We start from the raw sequence: 15,092 nt of genomic DNA on the forward strand, positions 1-15,092 counted from the left end.
TCAGGGATTTGTTTGTACATTGACTCTGGGGCACCATTTTACAAAACATATGACTTGTATCCAGATATTTAACTAATCTTTCCTCTGTTGGCTCATCCACTAATTTTTAGATATCACTGAATTAGGTGGTATAGATTACTTGCTATGATCTCCCATATACAGGACCCTCAAACATGAAGGATTCCTACACCCCTGCCTGTACGTAACAGATAATCAGAAGCAGCAGCAAGGAAGACATTATACAGCAGAGCAGAGCAGTGTAGCTATGAATTCATCACTAGGGTGACTTACTGGAAAGCAGCAGAAGCAGCATGGCTCTGTTTATGTTTGCTAATCACTCTGCTCATCCTGTATTGATAATCCTAAAAAGGCAGCAGGAATATGAGCTAGCAGTTAGACTTCTTTTGACCAAGATTGATTTTGGCAAATTTTGAGAATGGTTGATCATTGATTGAACTGACATGGATGTAACATAGATGGTAAATTATGTAGTTAATTCTGATGCCTAAAGCCAACATGACTATTCATATGCCGTATTCATACGTATGACTTGCTCACATGTTCCTTTTCTTCTACAGCACAGTGAAGATCACTTGATGTTACATTTGCTTTCTTAGAGAACACAGAAGCAAAACAGGAATTTAAAAGTTCAGTCTTCTCAACATCATTATTGACCACTTTACCCTTTTCATCCTTTAAAAATCCTATAGCATCTTTGGCTTTTCTTTAACTTTTGACTTACTTCCAAAATCCTTTCGTATTGCTTTTGGTCTCTCTTGCAAACCTCAATTCATTACTGGCTTTATCTCTTCTAACGCTAGCCCACCTTTTCCTGCAGACAGCATTATATTCTTCTTTAGAAATGAACCCTTCTTTTCACTTGATATTCATTTCTTTGTTCCTTTTTAGCAAGCTTTTAAGTTCAGTATTCAGCCATCCTGGTCTCCATAAATGCTTTCCATTCTTCCTTCTTTTCGGGATTGTTACTGATTGAGCAGTGAGAATTTAATTTATCAAAACCTCCCATCCTTCCTGGACATTTCTTTCCTTTAGAACATTCTACCTTTCCTTCCATTTTACTGAGTCCATTAAAAACTGCCTTTCTACAGTCCAATCTTAAAATCTCAGTTTTCGCAGGTTTTCCACCTTTTGTAGTTCAAAAGTATAGGATAGAATTACCGCTGTCTCCTAAATTCTCAATCCCCTTTACTTCCTCAACTGTTTCCTAATTTTTGGTAAAAATTAGATCCAAAGAAATAATGGCAGCGGTGGGATTTGAACCCACGCCTCCAGAGAGACTGGAGCCTTAATCCAGCGCCTTAGACCGCTCGGCCACGCTACCTCATATAGATGTTCAATCTTATTTAAATCAGAAATTTGCTAATGATATAAGTTGCGGGAAACATTGTATAACTAACTAGACAAAAATACAAATGTTATTATGCATGAGCAATGCAGTTATCAGGGATTTGTTTGTACATTGACTCTGGGGCACCATTTTACAAAACATATGACTTGTATCCAGATATTTAACTAATCTTTCCTCTGTTGGCTCATCCACTAATTTTTAGATATCACTGAATTAGGTGGTATAGATTACTTGCTATGATCTCCCATATACAGGACCCTCAAACTTGAAGGATTCCTACACCCCTGCCTGTACGTAACAGATAATCAGAAGCAGCAAGGAAGACATTATACAGCAGTGCAGAGCAGTGTAGCTATGAATTCATCACTAGGGTGACTTACTGGAAAACAGCAGAAGCAGCATGGCTCTGTTTATGTTTGCTAATCACTCTGCTCATCCTGTATTGATAATCCTAAAAAGGCAGCAGGGATATGAGCTAGCAGTTAGACTTCTTTTGACCAAGATTGATTTTGGCAAATTTTGAGAATGGTTGATCATTGATTGAACTGACATGGATGTAACATAGATGGTAAATTATGTAGTTAATTCTGATGCCTAAAGCCAACATGACTATTCATATGCCGTATTCATACGTATGACTTGCTCACATGTTCCTTTTCTTCTACAGCACAGTGAAGATCACTTGATGTTACATTTGCTTTCTTAGAGAACACAGAAGCAAAACAGGAATATAAAAGTTCAGTCTTCTCAACATCATTATTGACCACTTTACCCTTTTCATCCTTTAAAAATCCTATAGCATCTTTGGCTTTTCTTTAACTTTTGACTTACTTCCAAAATCCTTTCGTATTGCTTTTGGTCTCTCTTGCAAACCTCAATTCATTACTGGCTTTATCTCTTCTAACGCTAGCCCACCTTTCCCTGCAGACAGCATTATATTCTTCTTTAGATATGAACCCTTCTTTTCACTTGATATTCATTTCTTTGTTCCTTTTTAGCAAGCTTTTAAGTTCAGTATTCAGCCATCCTGGTCTCCATAAATGCTTTCCATTCTTCCTTCTTTTCGGGATTGTTACTGATTGTGCAGTGAGAATTTAATTTATCAAAACCTCCCAACCTTCCTGGACATTTCTTTCCTTTAGAACATTCTACCTTTCCTTCCATTTTACTGAGTCCATTAAAAACTGCCTTTCTACAGTCCAATCTTAAAATCTCAGTTTTCGCAGGTTTTCCACCTTTTGTAGTTCAAAAGTATAGGATAGAATTACCGCTGTCTCCTAAATTCTCAATCCCCTTTACTTCCTCAACTGTTTCCTAATTTTTGGTAAAAATTAGATCCAAAGAAATAATGGCAGCAGTGGGATTTGAACCCACACCTCCAGAGAGACTGGAGCCTTAATCCAGCGCCTTAGACCGCTCGGCCACGCTACCTCATATAGATGTTCAATCTTATTTAAATCAGAAATTTGCTAATGATATAAGTTGCGGGAAACATTGTATAACTAACTAGACAAAAATACAAATGTTATTATGCATGAGCAATGCAGTTATCAGGGATTTGTTTGTACATTGACTCTGGGGCACCATTTTACAAAACATATGACTTGTATCCAGATATTTAACTAATCTTTCCTCTGTTGGCTCATCCACTAATTTTTAGATATCACTGAATTAGGTGGTATAGATTACTTGCTATGATCTCCCATATACAGGACCCTCAAACATAAAGGATTCCTACACCCCTGCCTGGACGTAACAGATAATCAGAAGCAGCAGCAAGGAAGACATTATACAGCAGAGCAGAGCAGTGTAGCTATGAATTCATCACTAGGGTGACTTACTGGAAAGCAGCAGAAGCAGCATGGCTCTGTTTATGTTTGCTAATCACTCTGCTCATCCTGTATTGATAATCCTAAAAAGGCAGCAGGGATATGAGCTAGCAGTTAGACTTCTTTTGACCAAGATTGATTTTGGCAAATTTTGAGAATAGTTGATCATTGATTGAACTGACATGGATGTAACATAGATGGTAAATTATGTAGTTAATTCTGATGCCTAAAGCCAACATGACTATTCATATGCCGTATTCATACGTATGACTTGCTCACATGTTCCTTTTCTTCTACAGCACAGTGAAGATCACTTGATGTTACATTTGCTTTCTTAGAGAACACAGAAGCAAAACAGGAATTTAAAAGTTCAGTCTTCTCAACATCATTATTGACCACTTTACCCTTTTCATCCTTTAAAAATCCTATAGCATCTTTGGCTTTTCTTTAACTTTTGACTTACTTCCAAAATCCTTTCGTATTGCTTTTGGTCTCTCTTGCAAACCTCAATTCATTACTGGCTTTATCTCTTCTAACGCTAGCCCACCTTTCCCTGCAGACAGCATTATATTCTTCTTTAGATATGAACCCTTCTTTTCACTTGATATTCATTTCTTTGTTCCTTTTTAGCAAGCTTTTAAGTTCAGTATTCAGCCATCCTGGTCTCCATAAATACTTTCTATTCTTCCTTCTTTTCGGGATTGTTACTGATTGTGCAGTGAGAATTTAATTTATCAAAACCTCCCATCCTTACTGGACATTTCTTTCCTTTAGAACATTCTACCTTTCCTTTCTTTTGACTGAGTCCATTAAAAACTGCCTTTCTACAGTCCAATCTTAAAATCTCAGTTTTCGCAGGTTTTCCACCTTTTGTAGTTCAAAAGTATAGGATAAAATTACAGCTGTCTCCTAAATTCTCAAACCCCTTTACTTCCTCAACTGTTTCCTAATTTTTGGTAAAAATTAGATCCAAATAAATAATGGCAGCGGTGGGATTTGAACCCACGCCTACAGAGAGGCTGGAGCTTTACTCCAGAGACTTAGACTGCTCGGCCACGCTACCTCTTATGGATTATAATCTTATTTAAATAAGATATTTGCTAATGATATAAGTGGCAGAAAACATTATATATCTAATTAGACAAAAATACAAATGTTATTATGCATGAGCAACGTAATTTTCAGGGATTTGTTTGTACATTGACTCTGGGGCACCATTTTGCAAAACATATGACTTGTATCCAGATATTTAACTAATCTTTCCTCTGTTGGCTCAACCGCTAATTTTTAGATATCACTGAATTAGGTGGTATAGATTACTTGCTATGATCTCCCACATACAGGACACTCAAACATGAAGGATTCCTACACCCCTGCCTGTACGTAACAGATAATCAGAAGCAGCAGCAAGGAAGACATTATACAGCAGTGCAGAGCAGTGTAGCAATGAGTTCGTCACTAAGGTGACTTACTGGAAAGCAGCAGAAGCAGCATGGCTCTGTTTATGTTTGCTAATCACTCTGCTCATCCTGTATTGATAATCCTAAAAAGGCAGCAGGGATATGAGCTAGCAGTTAGACTTCATTTGACCAAGATTGATTTTGGCAAATTTTGAGAATCGTTGATCATTGATTGAACTGACATCGATGTAACATAGATGGTAAATTATGTAATTAATTCTGATGCCTAAAGCCAACATGACTATTCATATGCCGTATTCTTATGTATGACTTGCTCACATGTTCCTTTTCTTCTACAGCACAGTGAAGATCACTTGATGTTACATTTGCTTTCTTAGAGAACACCGAAGCAAAACAGGAATTTAAAAGTTCAGTCTTCTCAACATCATTATTGACCACTTTACCCTTTTCATCCTTTAAAAATCCTATAGCATCTTTGGCTTTTCTTTAACTTTTGACTTACTTCCAAAATCCTTTCTTATTGCTTTTGGTCTCTCTTGCAAGCCTCACTTCATTACTGGCTTTAGCTCTTCTAACGCTAGCCCACCTTTCCCTGCAGACAGCATTATATTCTTCTTTAGATATGAACCCTTCTTTTCATTTGATATTCATTTCTTTGTTCCTTTTTAGCAAGCTTTTAAGTTCAGTATTCAGCCATCCTGGTCTCCATAAATGCTTTCCATACTTCCTTCTTTTTGGGATTGTTACTGATTGTGCAGTGAGAATTTAATTTAGCAAAATCTCCCATCCTTCCTGGACATTTCTTTCCTTTAGAACATCCTACTTTTCCTTCCTTTTTACTGAGTCCATTAAAAACTGCCTTTCGACAGTCCAATCTTAAAATCTCAGTTTTCGCAGGTTTTGCACCTTTTGTAGTTCAAAAGTATAGGATAAAATTACCGCTGCCTCCTAAATTCTCAACCCCCTATACTTCCTCAACTGTTTCCAAATTTTTAGTAAAAATTAGATCCAAATAAATAATGGCAGCGGTGATATTTGAACCCATGCCTCCACAGAGACTGCAGCCTTAATCCAGAGCCTTAGACCGCTCGGCCACACTACCTCATACGGTTGTTCAAACTTATTTAAATCAGAAATTTGCTAATGATATAAGTTGCGGAAAACATTGTATAACTAATTAGACAAAAATACAAATGTTATTATGCATGAGCAACGCAGTTATCAGGGATTTGTTTGTACATTGACTCTGGGGCACCATTTTACAAAACATATGACTTGTATCCAAATATTTAACTAATCTTTCCTCTGTTGGCTCATCCGCTAATTTTTAAATATCACTGAATTAGGTGGTATAGATTACTTGCTATGATCTCACATATACAGGACCCTCAAACATGAAGGATTCCTACACCCCTGCCTGTACGTAACAGTTAATCAGAAGCAGCAGCAAGGAAGACATTATACAGCAGTGCAGAGCAGTGTAGCTATGAATCCATCACTAGGGTGACTTACTGGAAAGCAGCAGAAGCAGCATGGCTCTGTTTATGTTTGCTAATCACTCTACTCATCCTGTATTGATAATCTTAAAAAGGCAGCAGGGATATGAGCTAGCAGTTAGACTTCTTTTGACCAAGATTGATTTTAGCAAATTTTTTTGAGAATGGTTGATCATTGATTGAACTGACATGGATGTAACATAGATGGTAAATTATGTAGTTAATTCTGATGCCTAAAGCCAACATGACTATTCATATCCCGTACTCATACGTATGACTTGCTCACATGTTCCTTTTCTTCTACAGCACAGTGAAGATCACTTGATGTTACATTTGCTTTCTTAGAGAACACAGAAGCAAAACAGGAATTTAAAAGTTCAGTCTTCTCAACATCATTATTGACCACATTACCCTTTTCATCTTTTAAAAATCCTATAGCATCTTTGGCTTTTCTTTAACTTTTGACTTACTTCCAAAATCCTTTCTTATTGCTTTTGGTCTCTCTTGCAAGCCTCAATTCATTACTGGCTTTAGCTCTTCTAACGCTAGCACAGCTTTCCCTGCAGACAGCATTATATTCTTCTTTAGATATGAACCCTTCTTTCCATTTGATACTCATTTGTTTGTTCCTTTTCAGCAAGCTTTTAAGTTCAGTATTCAGCCATCCTGGTCTCAATAAATGCTTTCCATTCTTCCTTCTTTTCGGGATTGTTACTGATTGAGCAATGAGAATTAAATTTAGCAAAATCTCCCATCCTTCCTGGACATTTCTTTCCTTTAGAACATCCTACCTTTCCTTCCTTTTTACTGAGTCCATTAAAAACTGCCTTTCTACAGTCCAATCTTAAAATCTCAGTTTTCGCAGGTTTTCCTCCTTTTGTAGTTCAAAATTATAGGATAGCATGATCGCTGCCTCCTAAGTTCTCAATTCCCTTTACTTCCTCAACCGTTTCCTAATTTTTGGTAAAAATTAGATCCAAATAAATAATAGCAGTCTTTGGATTTCAACACACACCTCCAGAGAGACTGGAGCCTAAATCCAGCACCTTGGACCACTCGGCCACGCTACCTCTTACATATGTTTAAGGTTATTTATATCAAAAGTTTGCTTTTGATGTAAGTGGCAGAAAATATTTTATATCCAATAATACAAAAAGACAAATGTTATTATGCAACAGCAATGTAATTATCAGGGAATTGTTTGTACATTGACTCTGGGACACCTTTTTAAAAACATATGACTTGTATCCAGATATTTAAATAATCTTTCCTATGTTGGCTCATCCGCTAATTTTTAGATATCACTGAATTAGGTGGTATAGATTACTTGCGATGATCTCCCATATACAGGACCCTCAAACATGAAGGATTCCTACACCGCTGCCTGTACGTAACAGATAATCAGAAGCAGCAGCAAGGAAGATATCATACAGCAGTGCAGAGCAGTGTAGCTATGAATCCATCACTAGGGTGACTTACTGGAAAGCAGCAGAAGCAGCATGGCTCTGTTTATATTTGCTAATCACTCTACTCATCCTGTATTGATAATCCTAAAAAGGCAGCAGGGATATGAGCTAGCAGTTAGACTTCTTTTGACCAAGATTGATTTTGGCAAATTTTGAGAATGGTTGATCATTGATTGAACTGACATGGATGTAACATAGATGGTAAATTATGTAGTTAAATCTGATGCCTAAAGCCAACATGACTATTCATATGCAGCATTCATACGTATGACTTGCTCACATGTTCCTTTTCTTCTACAGCACAGTGAAGATCACTTGATGTTACATTTGCTTTCTTAGAGAATAGAGAAGCCAAAAAGGAAGGCTCTTGCAAGCCTCACTTCATTACTGGCTTTTGCTCTTCTAATGCTAGCCCAGCTTTCCCTGCAGACAGCATTATATTCTTTAGATATGAACCCTTCTTTTCATTTGATATTCATTTCTTTGTTCCTTTTTAGCAAGCTTTTAAGTTCAGTATTTAGCCATCCTGGTCTCCATAAATTCTTCCTTCTTTTCGGGATTGTTACTGATTGTGCAGTGAGAATTTAATTTAGCAAAATCTCCCATCCTTCCTGGACATTTCTTTCCTTTATAACATTCTACCTTTCCTTCCTTTTTACTGAGTCCATTAAAAACTGCCTTTCTACAGTCCAATCTTAAAATCTTAGTTTTCACAGGTTTTCCACCTTTTGTAGTTCAAAAGTATAAGATAAAATTACCGCTGCCTCCTAAATTCTCAACCCCCTATACTTCCTCAACTGCTTCCAAATTTTTAGTAAAAATTAGATCCAAATAAATGATGGCAGCGGTGAGATTTGAACCCACGCCTCCAGAGAGACTGGAGCCTTAATCCAGTGCCTTAGACCGCTCGGCCACACTACCTCATACAGATGTTCAAACTTATTTAAATCAGAAATTTGCTAATGATATAAGTTGCGGAAAACATTGTATAACTAATTAGACAAAAATACAAATGTTATTATGCATGAGCAACGCAGTTATCAGGGATTTGTTTGTACATTGACTCTGGGGCACCATTTTACAAAACATATGACTTGTATCCAAATATTTAACTAATCTTTCCTCTGTTGGCTCATCCGCTAATTTTTAGATATCACTGAATTAGGTGGTATAGATTACTTGCTATGATCTCCCATATACAGGACCCTCAAACATGAAGGATTCCTACACCCCTGCCTGTACGTAACAGATAATCAGAAGCAGCAGCAAGGAAGACATTATACAGCAGTGCAGAGCAGTGTAGCTATGAATCCATCACTAGGGTGACTTACTGGAAAGCAGCAGAAGCAGCATGGCTCTGGTTATGTTTGCTAATCACTCTACTCATCCTGTATTGATAATCCTAAAAAGGCAGCAGGGATATGAGCTAGCAGTTAGACTTCTTTTGACCAAGATTGATTTTGGCAAATTTTGAGAATCGTTGATCATTGATTGAACTGACATCGATGTAACATAGATGGTAAATTATGTAATTAATTCTGATGCCTAAAGCCAACATGACTATTCATATGCCGTATTCTTATGTATGACTTGCTCACATGTTCCTTTTCTTCTACAGCACAGTGAAGATCACTTGATGTTACATTTGCTTTCTTAGAGAACACAGAAGCAAAACAGGAATTTAAAACTTCAGTCTTCTCTACATCATTATTGACCACTTTACCCTTTTCATCCTTTAAAAATCCTATAGCATCTTTGGCTTTTCTTTAACTTTTGACTTACTTCCAAAATCCTTTCTTATTGCTTTTGGTCTCTCTTGCAAGCCTCACTTCATTACTGGCTTTAGCTCTTCTAATGCTAGCCCAGCTTTCCATGCAGACAGCATTATATTCTTTAGATATGAACCCTTCTTTTCATTTGATATTCATTTCTTTGTTCCTTTTTAGCAAGCTTTTAAGTTCAGTATTTAGCCATCCTGGTCTCCATAAATGCTTTCCATTCTTCCTTCTTTTTGGGATTGTTACTGATTGTGCAGTGAGAATTTAATTTAGCAAAATCTCCCATCCTTCCTGGACATTTCTTTCCTTAAGAACATCCTACTTTTCCTTCCTTTTTACTGAATCCATTAAAAACTGCTTTTCTACAGTCCAATCTTAAAATCTTAGTTTTCACAGGTTTTCCACCTTTTGTAGTTCAAAAGTATAGGATAGAATTACCGCTGCCTCCTAAAATCTCTATCCCCTTTACTTCCTCAACTGTTTCCTAATTTTTGGTAAAAATTAGATCCAAATAAATGATAGCGGCGGTGGCATTTGAACCCAAGACTCCAGAGAGACTGAAGCCTAAATCCAGCACCTTAGACTGCTCGGCCAAGCTACCTCTTACATATGTTTAATGTTATTTATATCAAAAGTTTGCTTTTGATGTAAGTGGCAGAAAATATTTTATATCCAATAATACAAAAAGACAAATGTTATTATGTATGAGCAACGTAATTATCAGGGATTTGTTTGTACATTGACTCTGGGGCACCATTTTACAAAACATATGACTTGTATCCAGATATTTAACTAATCTTTCCTCTGTTGGCTCATCCGCTAATTTTTAGATATCACTGAATTAGGTGGTATAGATTACTTGCTATGATCTCCCATATACAGGACACTCAAACATGAAGGATTCCTACACCCCTGCCTGTACGTAACAGATAATCAGAAGCAGCAGCAAGGAAGACATTATACAGCAGTGCAGAGCAGTGTAGCTATGAGTTCATCAATAGGTTGACTTACTGGATAGCAGCAGAAGCAGCATGGCTCTGTTTATGTTTGCTAATCACTCTGCTCATCCTGTATTGATAATCCTAAAAAGGCAGCAGGGATATGAGCTAGCAGTTAGACTTCTTTTGACCAAGATTGATTTTGGCAAATTTTGAGAATGGTTGATCATTGATTGAACTGACATGGAAGTAACATAGATGGTAAATTATGTAGTTAATTCTGATGCCTAAAGCCAACATGACTATTCATATGCCGTATTCATACGTATGACTTGCTCACATGTTCCTTTTCTTCTACAGCACAGTGAAGATCTCTTGATGTTACATTTGCTTTCTTAGAGAACACAGAAGCAAAACAGGAATTTAAAAGTTCAGTCTTCTCAACATCATTATTGACCACTTTACCCATTTCATCCTTTAAAAATCCTATAGCATCTTTGGCTTTTCTTTAACTTTTGACTTACTTCCAAAATCCTTTCTTATTGCTTTTGGTCTCTCTTGCAAGCCTCACTTCATTACTGGCTTTAGCTCTTCTAACGCTAGCCCACCTTTCCCTGCAGACAGCATTATATTCTTCTTTAGATATGAACCCTTCTTTTCATTTGATATTCATTTCTTTGTTCCTTTTTATCAAGCTTTTAAGTTCAGGATTCAGCCATCCTGGTCTCCATAAATGCTTTCCATTCTTCCTTCTTTTCGGGATTGTTACTGATTGTGCAGTGAGAATTTAATTTAGCAAAATCTCCCATCCTTCCTGGACATTTCTTTCCTTTATAACATTCTACCTTTCCTTCCTTTTTACTGAGTCCATTAAAAACTGCCTTTCTACAGTCCAATCTTAAAATCTCAGTTTTCGCAGGTTTTCCACCTTTTGTAGTTCAAAAGTATAGGGTAGAATTACCGCTGTCTCCTAAATTCTCAATCCCCTTTACTTCCTCAACTGTTTCCTAATTTTTGGTAAAAATTAGATCCAAATAAATAATGGCAGCGGTGGGATTTGAACCCACGCCTCCAGAGAAACTGGAGCCTTAATCCAGCGCCTTAGACCGCTCGGCCACGCTACCTCATACGGATGTTCAAACTTATTTAAATCATATATTTGCTAATGATATAAGTGGCAGAAAACATTGTATATCTAATTAGACAAAAATACAAATGTTATTATGCATGAGCAACGTAATTATTAGGGATTTGTTTGTACATTGACTCTGGGGCACCATTTTGCAAAACATATGACTTGTATCCAGACATTTAACTAATATTTCCTCTGTTGGCTCAATTGCTAATTTTTAGATATCACTGAATTAGGTGGTATAGATAACTTGCTATGATCTCCCACATACAGGACACTCAAAAATGAAGGATTCCTACACCCCTGCCTGTATGTAACAGATAATCAGAAGCAGCAGCAAGGAAGACATTATACAGCAGTGCAGAGCAGTGTAGCAATGAGTTCGTCACTAGGGTGACTTACTGGAAAGCAGCAGAAGCAGCATGGCTCTGTTTATGTTTGCTAATCACTCTGCTCATCCTGTATTGATAATCCTAAAAAGGCAGCAGGGATATGAGCTAGCAGTTAGACTTCATTTGACCAAGTTTGATTTTGGCAAATTTTGAGAATCGTTGATCATTGATTGAACTGACATCGATGTAACATAGATGGTAAATTATGTAATTAATTCTGATGCCTAAAGCCAACATGACTATTCATATGCTGTATTCTTATGTATGATTTGCTCACATGTTCCTTTTCTTCTACAGCACAGTGAAGATCACTTGATGTTACATTTGCTTTCTTAATGAACACAGAAGCAAAACAGGAATTTAAAAGTACAGTCTTCTCAACATCATTATTGACCACTTTACCCTTTTCATCCTTTAAAAATCCTATAGCATCTTTGGCTTTTCTTTAACTTTTGACTTACTTCCAAAATCCTTTCTTATTGCTTTTGGTCTCTCTTGCAAGCCTCACTTCATTACTGGCTTTAGCTCTTCTAACGCTAGCCTACCTTTCCCTGCAGACAGCATTATATTCTTCTTTAGATATGAACCCTTCTTTTCATTAGATATTCATTTCTTTGTTCCTTTTTAGCAAGCTTTTAAGTTCAGTATTCAGCCATCCTGGTCTCCATAAATGCTTTCCATTCTTCCTTCTTTTCGGGATTGTTACTGATTGTGCAGTGAGAATTTAATTTAGCAAAATACCCATCCTTCCTGGACATTTCTTTCCTTTAGAACATCCTATTTTTCCTTCCTTTTTACTGAGTCCATTAAAAACTGCCTTTCTACAGTCCAATCTTAAAATCTCAGTTTTCGCAGGTTTTCCACCTTTTGTAGTTCAAAAGTATAGGATAAAATTACTGCTGCCTCCTAAATTCTCAACCCCCTATACTTCTTCAACTGATTCCTAATTTTTGGTAAAAATTAGATCCAAATAAATAATGGCAGCGGTGGGATTTGAACCCACGCCTCCAGAGAGACTGGAGCCTTGATCTAGCGCCTTAGACCGCTCGGCCACGCTACCTCATACAGATGTTCAAACTTATTTAAATCAGAAATTTGCTAATGATATAAGTTGCGGAAAACATTGTATAACTAATTAGACAAAAATACAAATGTTATTATGCATGAGCAACGCAGTTATCAGGGATTTGTTTGTACATTGACTGTGGGGCACCATTTTACAAAACATATGACTTGTATCCAAATATTTAACTAATCTTTCCTCTGTTGGCTCATCCGCTAATTTTTAGATATCACTGAATTAGGTGGTATAGATTACTTGCTATGATCTCCCATATACAGGACCCTCAAACATGAAGGATTCCTACACCCCTGCCTGTACGTAACAGATAATCAGAAGCAGCAGCAAGGAAGACATTATACAGCAGTGCAGAGCAGTGTAGCTATGAATCCATCACTAGGGTGACTTACTGGAAAGCAGCAGAAGCAGCATGGCTCTGGTTATGTTTGCTAATCACTCTACTCATCCTGTATTGATAATCCTAAAAAGGCAGCAGGGATATGAGCTAGCAGTTAGACTTCTTTTGACCAAGATTGATTTTGGCAAATTTTGAGAATCGTTGATCATTGATTGAACTGACATCGATGTAACATAGATGGTAAATTATGTAATTAATTCTGATGCCTAAAGCAAACATGACTATTCATATGCCGTATTCTTATGTATGACTTGCTCACATGTTCCTTTTCTTCTACAGCACAGTGAAGATCACTTGATGTTACATTTGCTTTCTTAGAGAACACAGAAGCAAAACAGGAATTTAAAACTTCAGTCTTCTCTACATCATTATTGACCACTTTACCCTTTTCATCCTTTAAAAATCCTATAGCATCTTTGGCTTTTCTTTAACTTTTGACTTACTTCCAAAATCCTTTCTTATTGCTTTTGGTCTCTCTTGCAAGCCTCACTTCATTACTGGCTTTAGCTCTTCTAATGCTAGCCCAGCTTTCCATGCAGACAGCATTATATTCTTTAGATATGAACCCTTCTTTTCATTTGATATTCATTTCTTTGTTCCTTTTTAGCAAGCTTTTAAGTTCAGTATTTAGCCATCCTGGTCTCCATAAATGCTTTCCATTCTTCCTTCTTTTTGGGATTGTTACTGATTGTGCAGTGAGAATTTAATTTAGCAAAATCTCCCATCCTTCCTGGACATTTCTTTCCTTAAGAACATCCTACTTTTCCTTCCTTTTTACTGAATCCATTAAAAACTGCTTTTCTACAGTCCAATCTTAAAATCTTAGTTTTCACAGGTTTTCCACCTTTTGTAGTTCAAAAGTATAGGATAGAATTACCGCTGCCTCCTAAAATCTCTATCCCCTTTACTTCCTCAACTGTTTCCTAATTTTTGGTAAAAATTAGATCCAAATAAATGATAGCGGCGGTGGCATTTGAACCCAAGACTCCAGAGAGACTGAAGCCTAAATCCAGCACCTTAGACTGCTCGGCCAAGCTACCTCTTACATATGTTTAATGTTATTTATATCAAAAGTTTGCTTTTGATGTAAGTGGCAGAAAATATTTTATATCCAATAATACAAAAAGACAAATGTTATTATGTATGAGCAACGTAATTATCAGGGATTTGTTTGTACATTGACTCTGGGGCACCATTTTACAAAACATATGACTTGTATCCAGATATTTAACTAATCTTTCCTCTGTTGGCTCATCCGCTAATTTTTAGATATCACTGAATTAGGTGGTATAGATTACTTGCTATGATCTCCCATATACAGGACACTCAAACATGAAGGATTCCTACACCCCTGCCTGTACGTAACAGATAATCAGAAGCAGCAGCAAGGAAGACATTATACAGCAGTGCAGAGCAGTGTAGCTATGAGTTCATCAATAGGTTGACTTACTGGATAGCAGCAGAAGCAGCATGGCTCTGTTTATGTTTGCTAATCACTCTGCTCATCCTGTATTGATAATCCTAAAAAGGCAGCAGGGATATGAGCTAGCAGTTAGACTTCTTTTGACCAAGATTGATTTTGGCAAATTTTGAGAATGGTTGATCATTGATTGAACTGACATGGATGTAACATAGATGGTAAATTATGTAGTTAATTCTGATGCCTAAAGCCAACATGACTATTCATATGCCGTATTCATACGTATGACTTGCTCACATGTTCCTTTTCTTCTACAGCACAGTGAAGATCTCTTGATGTTACATTTGCTTTCTTAGAGAACACAGAAGCAAAA

The 15,092-nt window shown here is 36.9% G+C and overlaps 5 non-coding genes across 5 annotated transcripts; all 5 read right to left on the bottom strand.

Annotated features, from left to right (window-relative positions):
- Window positions 1-1,260: 1,260 nt before the first annotated feature.
- On the bottom strand, window positions 1,261-1,342 carry TRNAL-AAG (transfer RNA leucine (anticodon AAG)). Its single transcript has one exon. It is a non-coding gene; the product is annotated as a tRNA-Leu (tRNA).
- A 1,376-nt stretch (window positions 1,343-2,718) lies between these two features.
- On the bottom strand, window positions 2,719-2,800 carry TRNAL-AAG (transfer RNA leucine (anticodon AAG)). Its single transcript has one exon. It is a non-coding gene; the product is annotated as a tRNA-Leu (tRNA).
- A 5,620-nt stretch (window positions 2,801-8,420) lies between these two features.
- TRNAL-AAG (transfer RNA leucine (anticodon AAG)) lies at window positions 8,421-8,502 on the bottom strand. The gene has a single exon. It is a non-coding gene; the product is annotated as a tRNA-Leu (tRNA).
- Window positions 8,503-11,339: 2,837 nt separating this feature from the next.
- Window positions 11,340-11,421, bottom strand: TRNAL-AAG (transfer RNA leucine (anticodon AAG)). Its single transcript has one exon. It is a non-coding gene; the product is annotated as a tRNA-Leu (tRNA).
- A 1,378-nt stretch (window positions 11,422-12,799) lies between these two features.
- Window positions 12,800-12,881, bottom strand: TRNAL-AAG (transfer RNA leucine (anticodon AAG)). Its single transcript has one exon. It is a non-coding gene; the product is annotated as a tRNA-Leu (tRNA).
- Window positions 12,882-15,092: the final 2,211 nt, after the last annotated feature.

The sequence above is a fragment of the Phyllobates terribilis genome, unplaced genomic scaffold (genome assembly GCF_046119375.1).
Source record: "Phyllobates terribilis strain yellow unplaced genomic scaffold, ASM4611937v1 Scaffold_11__3_contigs__length_659146591, whole genome shotgun sequence".
NCBI classification, from domain to species: Eukaryota; Metazoa; Chordata; class Amphibia; order Anura; family Dendrobatidae; genus Phyllobates; species Phyllobates terribilis.